At 43.4% G+C, this 16,674-nt stretch overlaps 1 pseudogene; it reads left to right on the top strand.

Moving 5' to 3' along the window:
• Positions 1-16,420, top strand: part of LOC132321273 (ATPase family AAA domain-containing protein 2-like) — a 169,005-nt pseudogene extending 152,585 nt beyond the window's left edge.
• The last annotated feature ends 254 nt before the right edge of the window (positions 16,421-16,674 follow it).

The raw sequence follows: 16,674 nt of genomic DNA on the forward strand, positions 1-16,674 counted from the left end.
GACGTGATCCTTCTTAACCTTTCCTTTTCCTATTCCCTGCTTATGTAGATCAAAGAAATAAAACTTAACAAAGCTATGACCTTTTTCACAAACATAGTTTACTTGCTGATTATACACTGATGTCAGCACACAGCTTGTCCTTCCACCTCAAACTCTAAGATTTATCAAGATGATAGGCAAACTAACACAGCGGAGCACCAACCCAACTCATATCTTTAGAAATTACCACAATACAAATGCTTACTGCTAGTAATCACGCTGTAGCACTACAAACAAACAAAACTCCCTCCAGCTGTATTCTAGCAAGTTAAACCAAATCATGTTATGGAAAGCTGAGTATCAGAAAAGTATTTATTTGTGGCAGATTCTAAGGTGAGAAAAATACAGGGAATCTGGGTTTTCTATTAACTGATGCTGATTCTTGTTTACATTAAGACAATGAGACTAGGGGACATTACGACACTTGAGTTTATGGGTTACAGAAGACAGAAAAAAATGAGTAACATCACACCAGTGCATCCCACCTACACAAACACAATATTCAATGAGCAGAGATTCAAGGACTTCAGACTGAAAGTCAATCTTTCAACAGTCTGTCAGATACCTCACTCAAGGCTCGTTTTTCCTACTTAAGTCAACACAAAAATGTGTTCTGCTCTGAAGTCAGACCTGCTTGCTAGCCTGAGATTCAAGGGAATGTGTCTCAGTCATTTACAGCACAACTGTGGAAGTTTGAGGTATTTTAAAGACATTATTTCTAACAGAAATTAACCGTTTAGGAAACGCATGCTACGGACGCTTGAAAGAGTGGGGTTTTTTCCTTTCTCACTCTGGCCAGGAAAAGGTATTTTGCAATGCCTTTTTATGGAAGCGGAGAATTAGGTAACTATGTGCTCTACAATAAAACCAGGAAATTTGGTTTACTCTCAGTAGACTCAGAAGATAATGGTACCGTTATGCCAAAGATTTTACATCAAGGCTCTCTCGACTGCATTCTCTGAAGTGACAGTACGTTAATGCAATACAGAACAAAACACCTCCTACAAAGAGGCGCTGCTTCAAACTCGAAGGAAGTATTAACTCCGTTACTGCATTGACAGTTAGGCAGATAGATTCTACCTGGTCTTGACAGAAGCCTCGACATCCAGCTCGGCACCCAGCTCTGCTTTCAGATCACCTGGAAAGTCAACTACCTAATCTGCTTAGCCACTTCCAGCAGCTCTCGCTGCCTACTCATCTGCATCCTATTAAATACTTTGGAAATACGGCTGCAGCGCTTAACAGTGCTGCCCTCTTCCTTCTGTTTTTATTCAGACTAGAAAAGAAAAAGCAGGGGCTTTTGCCGCTGTAACATTGTGGGAGAACTATTTCTGCATGTGATGTTATGACGGTCATAGAGCTTGAGCTGGTGCAAATAAATACGGCCCAAACCACACTATTGCTTTTTGGGAAACTGCCTTGTATTTAAGCAGAAATTGAGGAGGGCTCACTGACTCAGCAGGTTTAAGTAAATTATTCTAATAGCACAAGATCAGTGCACGTGGTTGTAATTTCAAAGTTTAACTATACTAATGTTTTAATATTAGCATTTTCAATCGTTACAACATCCTTTTTGTTCTCTCCAAACTTGATGCATCTTAACAGCGCCAACCTGACACAGTTGATACTATGACCCTATGCTTCAGGTAACCTCCAGGCCGCAACAGCTTTATACCACCACCAAATTTAAGGGAAAATGCTCACCTCTAGAAAGCTTCCTGCACAGCACAGAATCTAGGGGTATGCCATCTTCCCCAAGTGCCTGAAGAGTCACCTCTGGAAACTGCAGCAGACTGCTCGTTGCCCGAGCCGTTAGCTCTCCCATTCTTCACTCTAAATAAAGAAAACAATGCAAAAATAGACTCATGTCAGCCATAAATAGTTTTGAGCTTGACAGAAGTTTGCCATATTTTACTCCTGCAGAAAGAGGATTTTGTGAGCGAGTTAGCCGGTGATTTAGTGAGTACCACTGGGTCATTTCTTTCCCACTTAGGCAGAAAACCTCCCTCAAATGTTTTAGGCAAAACCCCTACATTTAATCCAGAACCAAAGTTTTAGTCTCAAAAGCCACTAGCACAACAGAGACTGTCTGTATCAGAATTCTGGAGTCAGGCTTACTTCACACAAGTGCACCCTACACGTTGTCTTGCAGAGGTTGTGCGGATGCTCCACAAGCTCTCCGAGAAGCACAGATCTACAGCAGAAGGTGAGAAGAAGAAAGAATTTTAGCTCTCTAGCCCAACAGCCCCCAACAGCTAAGATCCTGTATCTGATGCAGACCGTAGCCTTGATTTCCCTTTAAATGAGAAAACAAACAAAACCAACACAGATCGGAATTTGACACTAGAGCCAGTTTACCCAGCTACCTCCTATGGTTATTCTCTAACAAAACTATACTGCCATTCAAGAGTTGCAGTCTCTGCCTAACGTGGCTAAGCTAGCAAAAGTTCCTAAAGCCAGTTCTGAAATTGCGCTCTTTTTTACATTGCTTGTTCTACCTGGGCAGACGGATAAAGGTGCCGAGTGTCTCAGTACAGAACACACGCAGCCTTCCAGCACAGGGAGACAGTAGTTAACAAGGCATTTCCAGCGTACCACACCGCTTGCCCCTCTCAGCACAAGTTCCGGAATCACAGAATCACAACACAGAGGATTCCAATCCCTGGAACCCACGTGGCCCAACCCCCCCGCTCAAGCAGGGTCACCTAGAGCAGGCTGCCCAGCACCGTGCCCACACGGCTTTTGAATAGCTCATTCTGAAACGTACTTTTACGAGCAGCAACCTGACAAGCTGAACTGCAAAAGCATTTGCAACACGTGCAACAGGCCCCGGTTTTTGGTGACTCTCTCCTACCAATTTAAGCATTCTCTCCACCACATAAGGAAAACACTACCACACCAGCAAAGCCTTGTCACCGTTATTTCTCTAAAACCGTACCTGACAGCTTACTAGGTAGAAGAAACAAAATTAATAGATGCCTGATTAAGTTCATTTCACTGTCCTAAAAAATCAAACCCCAGGCAAATCAATGCAGGAAAACGAGTTGATGCAGTCAGTGAATGAGGAGCTGTCCTCAGCAGAACAGGATACAGTCCTGTGTGCTCAAACGCCTGTGGCAGCTGCCAGCCAAGACTGATACAACCGTCCAGACTAAGAAGGCACTTGAACTACCACGTTTAGCCATACACACCATGTGGGGTTCAGCATTCCCCACAGAATTAAGTCCCTAAATTTCCCATAAGTTTACCAAGCACGATCAGGAAGCAATCATTAAACCTGAAAGACTGACACCATGCTTCTTTCCATTGGCAGAAGCTCCAGACCCGGAGTCACCTTCCTTCATTAAGGAAGAAGTCAAGCACTTTTGTTTAAGGTATGATGCGTGCTTCGTGCAAAAATCAAGAGACCCCCACAAAACGCACTGGATTCCTGTAAAGCTGTGCTCTCCCCATTAAACCCAGCCCTCTTGCCGTGATCGCCGCTCTACGCAGATAGCGAATTTCCTGACGCCTCCCTTTGGCAGTTACCCATGTTGAAGCAAAGAAACGTTTCGCGAAGAGCAACTGGGAGGGGAGCAGCATACGGCCTTTCAGTGAAGGTGTGCCTTGAACGATTTATTAAGCAAGTCACCATCAGACCCCGTCTTTCCCAGAGCAGCCTGTCACGCACTCCTTGGCTCTTACACGCCACAGCCTCCTACTGAAATGCTTCTGTCTGGCTAAATAAGTCACGTTGAGATCGGTTGCTTTCAGAAACATGCCCCAAATTAAAAGCAGTATTAACCTTTTTTAAGAAAAAGAACAAAGAACGCGTCTGCCCCATGTTCTAGGGTGTTTATCTCATGGCTGGTTTTACAGGGAATATCTTTGGTTCTCCCTGTCAAGGACTTTGAAACGACACAAGCCTGAGCTGCTTCGACATGGCTCGGTGCATTCACTGGCATCTCTTATTTCCTTAATAATTTCTTGTAACGACAAAATGAAGACCACAAACTATAATGTAGTTAGAAGTAGACAGCATATTCTGTCAGCTGAACTCATGAGAGATTTGATATTACATTGTGGACCCCTAACCAAGGGCTACGTTATTGCCAGTTTACCCAGGCTTAAAAGCCCCTGGAAGGTCTTGTCGGGGCCTTGCTGGCAGAGAGGTGTGTGAGTAACAAATCTTAAAGATGACAAGAAGGGGAAAACATCAGACCACAGGTTAAGGTATCTGGCTACAGTGCCTGTTACTGGGAAACTCGCCTGAGCCATGGCAGCATACTGGTGCTCCAACTCCTTCCGGGCTTCCTCCAGCCGGGACTCCCTCGTTGCCCGTGTGCTCCGGATCCGCCGCTCATGCTCAGCCAGCAAAAACCACACCTCTTCTGAACAGCTTTAACCAGGGTATCTACGTGTAAGATAGCAAACCCCATGAGGAACGAGGACCAGCACCGTGGCAGCCACGCAGCGTGTTCACAGTTGTTCCAAATGTTCTCTGCCACCCACTTTGTAAGAAATCCACCGGTGGACCTACCTCAGCTGCATTCCCACCACACTTCCTCGATGTTACAGATTACCAAAGATGCCTCCTGATAACGTTTGGGGAAGTCAAAATCTACTTGCTATTTATGCTGAAATACGTACGTGTTTCGTCGGCTGTTGGTGGCCCTGTGCTCCCGAGCCCAGCCAGACTGGACAACACTTTGTTATTTTCAGCCTTCAGGTCTCTTATAAGCTTCTCACCGGGACTTGCATTTACCACTGCTTTGTGGTAATATGAAAATACATAAAAGACAAAACAGAAGCCGGTACCCAGATAATCCCAGCAAACAGCAAGATTTCCTGTCAAAAATTACTCTTCTTTTTTTTTTCTCTCCCCCCCCCCCCGCCCCCTTCTTTTGTTCTTTTCCCTGTTCAGAAATATCCCATGTAGCGAAAAGGTCTCACGGCCACTTTGCTCCTCGGCTGGAAGCATCTGATGCCCTCTCCTGTACTGTTACCAGCAATCACAGCCTGGTTTGGTTTTGCCCCTGCCAGCCCAGGAAAAACCTTCTCTTCTCCAGCTAACCCTAACTGGCAGCAACGTAGCCATAGCTGCTGTGCCTCCAGTATGCGGGGCAATGTGGGATGGGATACCTGAAAACCAGCCCTCATCCACTGTAACTGTGGGTACGCCAGGTAGGCAGACAAATCCCCTGCAGAGACAAGTCCACTTGCCCCGGCATGGAGCTGGCTCAGGCATGGGGAGTTTGTTGGTCTGCGTTCATCGGCACGTGAAAGCAATTCAGCTCTTTGCAGGACTGAACTGGTGCTGGAAACATTAAAACTTCTGCTCCTGATATCTCCTAACAGCCAGGCTGCTGCGGCTACGAGCTTGCAGAGCCACGATCCATCCGCTTTGGGATAAGAGACATGTAAGTGCCTGACCTCTTTTTATGGGAGCTGGAATAAGAAGGAATTAGTGCTGGAGTCCCAGAGAAAGCCTGACTGAAAGGACTGCAAAGAGAGCGGTTTTCAGTGCTGAGCCCCAGAAAGGGCAGGAGCAGAGCAAAGGGGAGGAGAGAGGGAACCCTCTCCTCCAGAAGGAGCCGACGGACTGGGAAAGTGGCCGGGGAGCAAGCGGCTCCTGGGCAGGAAGGAATAGCTCTGCGTGGCACTATCGCTGGGATCTGGGATTGGGAAACAGAGACGACAAACGCCTGGCAGCAGGGATCATCTGTATGTTCTATGTTTCAGCCATGTTTGGTCTGTGGGACCCCAAACTACAGCTTAGTTTTAGAGGTGCTGGGAGAGAAAGGGAAGGAAAGATGTTGAATTAAGTCACACCTGTGAGAGAGACCCAGAATTCTCAGGAAAAAGAGTTACCGCTGTCATACAACGTAGTTGTGAAAATATATGCCGTTCGTTAATAAGAATACAGAATAAGCTCTTCATATGCTGCCCTTGCTTACTGACAGATTCACTCTTTCTTCATCCTGAGCTGTCAATCACTTTGAACTGGTATCTTTTGTCGTTTTGCCCAGCACCTGGCTGCAATTTGCACCAAGACCAGAGAGGGAAAAATTACGGAAGTGTACCTTTCAGCATATCGTAAAGTTGACAGAGTTTCTTCATAACAGACGTCTGCTGGACTCACGTCCGCAATCTGTAAGCATATGAAAAGTATGAACTGACATTACATTTTGAAGGAGGCGTTTTGAAAGAGTTGTCAACACTACCAAAAATCAGATAAGCATTAACATGGAAAAATCAACCATTAACGTCCTTAAACATAAAAGGAGAACCCTAGCATCTTCGCAATCTGGCTATAACTTAACTCTTTTTAACACTTTCACAAGAAATGAGACAGACAGACAGACCGACCGACAGACAGAAAGATGAGAGGATACAGGTGGCTTTTGCAAAAATTAATACTGGAGGCACTTGAATCCTGGTAACTCTGGCTTACGCTAGCATCAACGCAAAAAACCAACCTCGCAAAACCACTTTGATGGTATTTGTACAAGTAACAGTTGAAGAATCTGTCCTTAAATTTGTTCAAAACATCTTCGGTGAATTACGGGAGTTAGCATTTGAAGAAGCTCAAGTAAACTGTTTTAGGACTACCAGCATTTACAGGCAACGTTTTCACATGGGCACATTTTCTATTTGTATCCTTCCATCTTTCACTTGATAGTACTTTCTTTAACAAAAATACCTCTTCAAAGATGCTGGAGGATACAGTTAATTCACCTGAGACAAAGAAGAACCTATGGGAGCTGCATCTTATTTAGGAATGCAATATCTGGTGCGCAGCACAAACAATAATCTCAGCATTCAGGAAACAAAGTAGCTGTTCCGTAATACTGCCTAGTTTTATGTAAAGAACATGGCTTTTCTATAAAACACGTGCTTATGAGTTATCTAGCTAGATTTATCTGCATTTAGATACATTTTTACAAATATGCCAAAAACTCTTTCAGCAGAAATGGGGTTTGTATCTCTAACGGAGAGAGCGAGCGAGCGAGCGAGAGAGATTTTGTGCCAGCCACATTTCTGCTCTGAAAACAGAAGTGCTCTCCATTTGAGTAGTGCGTTTAATAGTGGCAAGAAACTTTTGACCAGCAGAAGGGTTCTCACCTTTATGTTGCATAGAAAGCAAACAGTTAAGTTTGAAGCTACACCCACTTTCACCAACGTTCGAGCCATGCAATTCTATTTCAACAGGTAAACTAGGTTATAAATTCAAGAATCAGTTTACCATGATGGGCCCTGCTGTTTCCTCAGGACCGAGTCCCTGCATGGGATATGCAGCACCTTCTTTTCCGTAGCAACCTCGGCCAGAGCGCTAAGGGAAAATAAAGTGAAAAGATGTGAACGATATAAGCGTAACTATCAAAATCAAATTGGGGGGCGGGGGGGGGTGTGGGAGGGGGGCACGGAGGGGGAAAGCTACCAGATTAGAAACTTCAGTATATTCATGCTTATGTACATGCTTCACTATATTTGTGCTTACGTACATGCTTCACTATATTTGTGCTTATGTACATCTCAGGCTTTATTCATTGATTAACCATGCAGCAAAGAATCCTGAATGGAGGGAAGATTTTTTTCATATCTAGAAATTTATTTTTTACTTCACAGGAAAGGATTAAAAAAAAAAAAACCCAAAAAACCTGATGACAGTTCTTAATGTGGTTAGACTTAGATTTACACGTGTTCCTGCCTTCAATCTGTCTCTTCCCAGTCCTGAGGATTTTTGCCTTTTGCTTCCTGCCAAGCCCACCAGATTTATAACTGACCATTTGGTGATTGCTTCAGTCGAGAAAAATCTGTTAAAATATGGTATCAACACAGCAGGAACAATTACCAAATCAATTGCTCAGACATTATTAAGATACAGAAAACGATACTCTGCAGAAACTCAGAGGAAATATCTTGGGATAGTTACCGGTATTGGAACACCTTCTACGTGCAGAATTGCTTTAAATATGAGAACTGCAAAGGTGTGCCTGAAAAGAAATGACCTCCCGTCTCTCGGGATTAAGCAACAGGCAATACCGCTCATCCCCTGCACCCGCAGAAAGGGAGTATGGAAACACCCCTGGCTCCCAACCTCCCCTGGCTGCAAAGAAGACGTCTCCCTCCTCTTCCCCTTCCAGATGAGCCCAGGACTGGCCCTGCCTGCCAGGGCTGAGCAGCTTTTGGAGCTGCCTGCGCGAGCAGCCGTGGGGTGCTGAGCTCGCTCGTGCTGCCGAGATGGGTCGTGCACGTCCGGGCCAGCCGGACCCCCCTCCTCCTCAGCCGGCCCCAGCCCAGGGTTGTCCTGTGTAAGCTGCCCTGCAGACACCTCTCTGCCTCTGTCGACAGGGGACTTCAACAAAGCCTGTAGTTCTGGTATCTGTCTACCAAGGGGAAAAACTGGGGGAGCGATGGCAGGAGCAAGGCCCCTTTTCCAGAGCGGAGCCGCGAGCAGTTGTCTCCCCCGACACGGCTGCTCTGAGATGGTTCGGCCATGCGTCAGCAGCAGCACCACGGTCACCCAGCAGCCCTCCGCCTGGCCCCGGGCACACACAGCGAGGACAGCACGATTCGGGCCTTGTGACCCTCTGGGGTCATGTCTTTGCAGCTGCCCCACTGCGGCGTTCCCTTAGGCGGGCTCGGGGAGGTGCCACAGACTGCCCCACACTTGTGCCGCGCTGTATGACCTTGCTCGCTATAGGGCCGCTTGTTGTACTGAGGCCAGGAGTTCTGCGTTTCGCTAACGGGCAAGCAGCAGCTACCACAGATAAACAGTGACCGTAGGTTATTTCGGGACACCAGTGAGAGATTTTCCAAGACCACTTGTCATGTTTGGGACATAGAGGATCTTAAAGACGGAGTCCATCTGCAAACAGGCAGTGGTTTAGGACGTCTCTGCCTTTGGTGATCCTCACTCCAAGAGCAGCAGGGGTGGACAGGGTGCGAGCGCCAAAAAGGTGGGCTGGCGAGGCTGACCCTGCAGCCCAGGGTGAGGAAACCCAACATGCTCTCATCTGCTCGCTGTCCTGGAGGTGGCAATAAACTATGGTGGGTCTAGGTAAAACAGAGCTACCCTGGCTTTCGTGTCTGCAAAAACTTCCACGAGTTCATTTTATGGTGCATCTAACAGGACTAAATTCATTAAGAGTGCTAAACAGCTACACTGAACAGAGGAAACAGTGCCCGCACACTACACCTGTTTGAATCGCATGGTGACGACCACGTGAGACCGACTGCTGGTGGCATTCATGGCAGTCGTAGCCGTTGTTCTCACCTTACTCCCTTGTTCCTCTCGATCTGCGCGTAATTACGACAAGGCACCACCTTCAAACTGTCCACATAACAACCTTGCTGCTGGTCTTCTCTAATCTTGCGCCCACCAGGTTCCTGGTTTTAGACAGCAAGTCCATTACCTGGGGAGAGATATTTATAGTCAAAATTTCTCACTAAAATAAGAAAAAATATTGTTAGACTTCGTAAGGATAGAACAAAAATTAAGAGAGAGTACGGCTGAGCACGGGGTAGTTATTCTGGCTTTACCATGTTTAGAAACTCATTCCCAGAGTGTTCCACTTTCCAGGCGAATTCCGCTTACGTTGAAAGCTTACATCTGCAGACTTAAGGTGCTTGCAAAATTCAGGATAAAGGCGGTATTTCCCTCTGCTTCTCCTATCGTCATTAGATGAGGAGTTTAAACAAGCTGATTCCATGAGCTGCGAAAACTAATGAAGTTTGTTTTCCTGAGCATTCATTTTTTTCCGATCTCTGCTGCCCGCTGCATCAAATTGGTCTGAAATTGGCCACATGGCTCAAAACCAATGAGGAGGAAGGTACAGGGCAAAGTAGTTCACAAACAAGTGGCAAATTGTATAAACCTTAGAAGAAAAGCTAAACGTTCAACCCTCTGAGACATATACCATCTCCCAAATCCCCGCCCGGCTTAAGAGAAACAGATTACCCATTTTCAGTTAGGAATGAGTCCTGTGTCTGCCAACATAAGAGGCGAACAAGAAGAGGAGCATGGGGAAAGAAAGTAAATAAAAATGCTGACTTTCTTCTTAACCCTTTTTTTCTTCAAAAAGGAGCAAAATACAGAAGGGAGAAAAATAATAAAAAATAAAGAAGCGCTGGGTGCATGGGGGATTTCTCCTCAAAACTTGCACACCGGGTCAAAATCATGACAGGTATTCAAAACAGTTAACAAAGTTAGTTACGCCTACTGGTGCTACCCCTTAATTAACTATTGGTTAATAGTTTTCTTCATCTTAAAGTTACAGTTCTCTTTTAATTCACCACATATGCTCAGAGAGTAGGGGGCTTAATTGGGTTGGGGCTTTTCTAGCTAGGAGGTGTGTTCCTTAGCATTAGAATGAGATTATAATGAGACGAGTTAACTCTAGGGCACTATTTTGGCAGTCCATTCTATTTTTCTAAGATACATCCTTGTGCTAATCGTTATTGCTAGTTAGCAGAGAGTCAGTGAAGACAGTCTTTATCTCTAATGTGTCTAAGTGCCAGGCGCAGTTGTTACGAAGCATCTTCTTTACATTGTTCTAATTCTTCTTACTTGCTTTTAATACTTATTTTTCAAGAAGTCCTGTAACATTCTCCCCTTTTCTGTCCCCTAAGCAAATTCTTTGGCTTTTAAAAGTGGTTTGTTATGTTTCATCATTATTTTTAGTGTCCACACTTGTCCAGTAAGTTCCTTGAGTTTACACCAAAGGGTAAGATTTACTATTGTTAATGTTGTCACAGCTATTAGTAACACCAATATCGGGTGGGTCATTATGTTTAAGATTTTGGTAGCTGACGGGGAATAACCCCTAAACACATCCCATCTGCATCATGATGGACAGTAATTAAAGTCTTTATTCCACTTTCTTCAACTTGTTTTAACAAACTTTTAAAATTTTCATGATGCAATAGTTTTCTTATTAGAGTGAGATTCATTCCAATAGGGGTGGGCTTTTAAAATCAAAAGAATTTGCTTAGGGGAAAGAAAAGAGGGGAATGTTACAGGACGTCTTGAAAAACAAGGTTTAAAAGCAAGTACGAAGAATGTAAAGAAGATGCTTCATAACAACTGCACCTGGCACTTAGACATATTAGAGATAAAGACTGTCTTCTCTAACTCTCTGCTAACTAGCTGTAACGATTAGCACAAGGACGAATCGTAGAAAAATAGAATGGACTGCCAAAATAGTGCCCTAGAGTTAACCTGTCTCATTATAATCTCATTCTAATGCTAAGGAACACACCTCCTAGCTAGAAAAGCCCCAACCCATTTAAGGCCCCTACTCTCTGAGCATGCGTGGCGAATTAAAAGAGAACTGTAACTTTAAGATGAAGTAAGAAAAGTATTAACCAAGAGTTAATTAAGGGGTAGAACCAGGAGGCGTAACTAACTTTGTTAATTGTTTTAAATACCTGTCATGATTTTAACCCGGTGTGCATGTTAGGAGGAGAAATCCCCCTTGCACCCGGCGCCACCATAAACATGCCTGTTTATAACTCTGCGTGAGTTGTGAAGTTTGTTTCCGCGTGTCACTGCCCACTCGAAGGCCCTCGCACAGCACCGTTGTCTTCGCCAGGATGCGTATCCCAGCGACCAGGGTGAGTCTCCGTCCTCAGGGATACCTGAATTCCGTTGCTATAACCTGGTTCCAGTCACAGCGATTTCCCCCCTTTTGAGACTTATGGATATGTCCTCTAGCACCGGACAAGGTTTTCAGTGCGATTTCTGTATTTGATACCCAAGGGAATTTTTTCCCTCTGCGAGGGTTTCTGTGCAGGCACGTGCATGAAACACGGGTGTTTCTCTGTGCCCTAACTGGGACTGGTGACAGCCGGGTGGGTGGGAACGTGTGCAGTCAGGGAAGGAACTTCACTCTGTTCACAAAATTGTAAACGCAGATTCAAGTTCTACGGTCAAAACAGAGCAATAGTTAACCTCTACTGTAGCCTGAAAGTCTGCGCTGTATCCTCTGAGTGTCCCTGACAGAGGCATTTCCAACCTAGTGTAATTTGTACTTGTTCAAAACAAAGTCCAAACCTATTGCAGCTTAAGAGTGCCTATGTGGTTAGTGAGAAGAAACTAAAATAACCAAACCCGCTTGAGATCAACTTATTGTTCCGGAGTATCTCAGAGAGGGACCCTTGTCAAATGCTCACAAGTCCTTAAAAGTCGAAGGGGTAAGGAAGCTGTCAATTTGCTGCTAAAAAAGCATTTAAAAAAAATATTTCAGTTTATTTGAGAAGGAAGCATCACTACAGGAAACTGTTTTTCAGTGTAGTTTGTAAATTAATCAGTTAATATCTCATCATTTATAAATGCACAGGGCTATACTTTATGAACACAGTATAGTTGCCTGTCAAAATAAAGCACGGGTATATCAGCCCTGAAACATGAACTCTGCCCCTCCTGTCAGTAAGTTTAAAAATGCCAAACTCACTGTACCCCACAAAACCCAAATAAAAACACCAATCCAAAACATCAGCCATTAAAGTAACCCACCACTTTGCCTAGAAAAAAATAAACTGCTGAAGTTATTGAAATGAAGGTGTTTACCACGACAGAGTAGCCCATAAAGACTGAGAAAACGGGTTTCTTGTATTTTATTAGACCACAGGCCATACTATCCCAGTTTGTTTGGGAATTGTGAAAACTTAATATTATTCTCCATGCTATCAGACCAAAACCCATTTCTAATGATAATGTAAACATGGATTCAGGGCACAATCCTGTAATAGTTTTCTCCACTGCAACCACACTCCTCCCTCCCAGCTACCTACTGGAACAGCTTGCAGGAATGAAGTCCTCAGGCCACTGGTTAGTAATGGACTGCAGTGTTTAGTGAGAACTAACGCTGAAGGGCAGTTTTTCCACAAGTAAAAAGGGTAACTCTTATCTTGCTCCTTTTCCAGTATATTGAATTACATTACGCCACAAGCAGCAGCAGTTAAGCTTACACTAGTAAAACATTATCAGAAAGACACATCGCTGCTCATTATGTCTGAAGTTGTTCAAAAACGTAGAAGAACATTTCACCGTGTAAACTGAACAGCTCTCCTCAAGAGGCCACTAAATCGATCAGCAGACAGATTAAAACCCCTCCTGGGAAAAAGCTCCTGTCCTTTATTCCCTCCTGTGGTGGAAGAATTCAAGGGAGCAGTTTTAGCAGTCTCGGGGGGGAAAAAATACCTACATGCAGAAGAGGATTCCTCACTCCAGTTAATCCTTCCTTCTCCATATATTTAGGAAAGCACATACAACATTTCTGTATTACCAGCTCAACAGTTCTTGAAGATGTGCCTTTGGAGAGGAGCACCCAGATCTGGAAACAGACACCTTCTTTCCATTGCAAGTCTTACCATAAGACCCACCCTTCCGTCTTTTCAGAACATTTTGCACCCAGTTCTGTTAAAAAGGAAGCCTGATCAAGTACTTTGAAGCTTCATGCACCGTATGCCACTCTTTTTTACATGTGGGAAAGACAGGCCTATGTTTTTACCACTATCATTTTGTGTTTTTTCAGAAGCCAACAAGAAATTAGGAAAACTCTCGATTGGAGTCTTGCAGTAAACAGTCCAGTATTGACCAGTAACTGAAACATAACAGTTAATAAACTATTAGTGAGTTCTTGTATTTTTTCAGGAAGCAGTTATTCTCTGGCCTGCAGGCAACAGTCTCGTTTCTTCGAGGAGGTGATAGCACTCCTTTCTACTGAACAGTTACCAAAAGCAGCAAATAGATAATTAATGTGCTATTTAGAATGTTTGCGCAACAACCATCTTCCAGTGATCCAACATTCGTGGGTCTTTTGTTTTTTCCTTTAAATTTCCATGGAATTATATCCTGCCAGTCCCTCCAGTCAGTCACGTTGAAACAACATCTCCATGAAACTTGTATACAACCCCAAGATAATACTGCAGAAGAATTGGGAAAAAAAACCCCAACCAACAAACAAATGTGAAACCCCAGACTCGACAGGCAATGTATTAACTCCCATTTCAAACAGAAGACTAAACAGCAACGAACACAAAGCAAGTGGGAAAGGGGAGGCAAAATAGGAGGAAAAGGCTAATCTCACTGCTGGAGTGCCACATTTAAATTACAGTGGTTTTCTAAAACCTGATAGCTTGGCTAAACTAAAAATTCAGCCAGGAAGGATCCCAGCTGTGCTTGACAGTGCTAAATCAATGGGCACAACTCTCTGCATTTCTGCAGCCTCTAAGGACAAACACCAACTAGAGCTCCTTGCAGTTGCTGAACTCGTAATCCTAAACCAAAAAGGATCCCCTTTCTTGCTTTGGCTGTAGTTAACGGTAGGACAGCAGCACAAATGTGGAAGTCTAAGTTGCCAGCTGACATAAGAGCAAGAGAATGAAGAGTCAAAGTATAAGCTATTGTGCATCCTTTTTAAAAAAATGTTAACTCATTTTCACTTTGCTGCTTTACTGTTCAACAACAATTGCCAAGCTTTCCAGTGATTTATTCCCACCACACTAAGATCCAGGTTCTGCTTTGAAATACATACAGAAATACGTGTATTAACAAACCAAACCAAACAATAGAAACCCCCCACCCTTTAGACCAAGACCTGAGCTAGCTTTAAGAATAAAGCTCAGTGTGTCTCCAGCACTAGAAGCACCTGAGGCTGCTGTGCTTTGACAGGGAGAGAGAGAGAGGGCTTGTAAGGAGAGATGCAAGGCTTCCACCCACTCTGTGGCTACCCACAACCCAAACCAGGAACAGTCAGAGTAAAGAAGAAGGGAATGATTTTGCCTCGAATTTCATTTGCTTTAATTAGTTCTAACTAGTCTTCCCTCCCACCTCAGGGTTTTTACTTTTCTTTTTTTGTTTTTTGAGACATCTATGTTAGCTTATGGTAAGATGCTACTTAGAAATGTATTGCAGACATGCCAGGGAACACACGAGGCTAAAAGAATGGTTTTTTCTGAACACGTGAGTTGTGTTTATACACATGCAAGGATACAAAGAGAAAAATAACTGTTTTCAGGAAAGAAAAACCCGTCAGAGTTAGATCAAATACTATAAACGTGGTTTATATAAATGCATTACATTGACTACTAGGGTCACTAGGCCAGTTAAACTAACTCAAACTCACAAGGAGAGGCATTAAAAACACCACATGGACATTTTTACAGTATATGGAATATTTTGAAATGCAGAGTTACACATCGTATTCGAGCCAAGTGGCAAATCAAGATCTAGACCACTACCAGTCAAGTATTTCCTTCTATTACTTATTTATATTTTAGCAGCAGAATGACAGTGTTTTCAAACCTGAAGAAAAATGCTGCCCCTTTTCCAAATGTAAATTCAGAATGGTGCTATACTAAAGAAGGGCTTAACCTTTGGGAAATTAAAGCAGCATCCAGCCCTGAAGTCAACCAGATCCAAAAATGGGCTGCAGGCAGAAGTTAAGAGAAATGACAGGGATTACACCCACTAATGCACCAGGCTCTAACCTTGTGCCATAATTTGTACACTGGGTTTTAGATCCTTTCATTTGCAGGCAAACTATTAAGCTAAACTGATTAGTCAGATGAAGTGATCAAATGCAGAACTTGACAATACCACTTTGTGTAGCAATGCTATTTAAATTCACCGCCATCTATTAAAGGCATTTACGTACTCAGAGGGGCCCTAACAATATCATTTCAATTATACAGTTTTTGGAACAAATACCCAAGTATTTACGGACCTGAAAAGGAATCATTTAGCTGCACAGAACTGTCCTCACAACGTACGGGATATGTTGGTTTTGGTATTTGTTTGAAGCCCCAAGTCAAAATTAAGAAAGAGTACCAAGTTTAACAAGAATGGTTTCTCAGCTGTTTTTGATAACACTTTCAAGAACCATTAGGCAAAAAAGGTATTTAAAAACAACAGCTAAGTGATAGGCTGTGAAAATGGCAAAAAATACACTCCAAACAATTTGTATTGCGAGAAAGAAAAAGCACACAACAACCGATACAAACATCCAGAGTACTAGCAGTAGACAGACAGCTGCAGAACATGGCGCCATGTTCTAACACGTTCTAAAAACCATCATACATTATCTGTACAACACGCAGTCACACAGGAAATATTCTGGCATAGTCAGTATGAAATACAATGCATTACTAGGCACAAATACCAAGATTCCCATGAGAACTGTGCAAATGATGGCATGACTCAGTTTTTACTATGTTGAATCAAGGACATGCTATTTACAACATATTTACTGGAAAATATATTAAGCTAATGTTTGGAAAATTAATACAAGGCTACATTGTTTAGAATGAAGTGCAGTGTGTAGGAAAAAGCCTGAGATTGTGTTTTTACATACTGCTTTTGGTGTTCCGCTCACTGGCGCAGTTCGACTTCTAGAAGAAGAAATAAAGGTGATCAGAACTTCAAATAAAGCATTTGTACCCAACATCGAGCAGTGAAAGCATGTTGTAAAACCACAACATCAGAAACATTATCTTCTCAGAGTCTAGTGAATATGGAAATTTATTCATATACATAAACTCTTCTCTCTTTTGATAACACTCAGTGCCACTAATAAAACCACCCAAAATCCCATTTCTACTTTGTCACAAATTCCTCTAAGACTTACAGATCTAGAACACAACAGTGCA

Source organism: Gavia stellata, unplaced genomic scaffold, assembly GCF_030936135.1.
Source record: "Gavia stellata isolate bGavSte3 unplaced genomic scaffold, bGavSte3.hap2 HAP2_SCAFFOLD_64, whole genome shotgun sequence".
NCBI classification, from domain to species: Eukaryota; Metazoa; Chordata; class Aves; order Gaviiformes; family Gaviidae; genus Gavia; species Gavia stellata.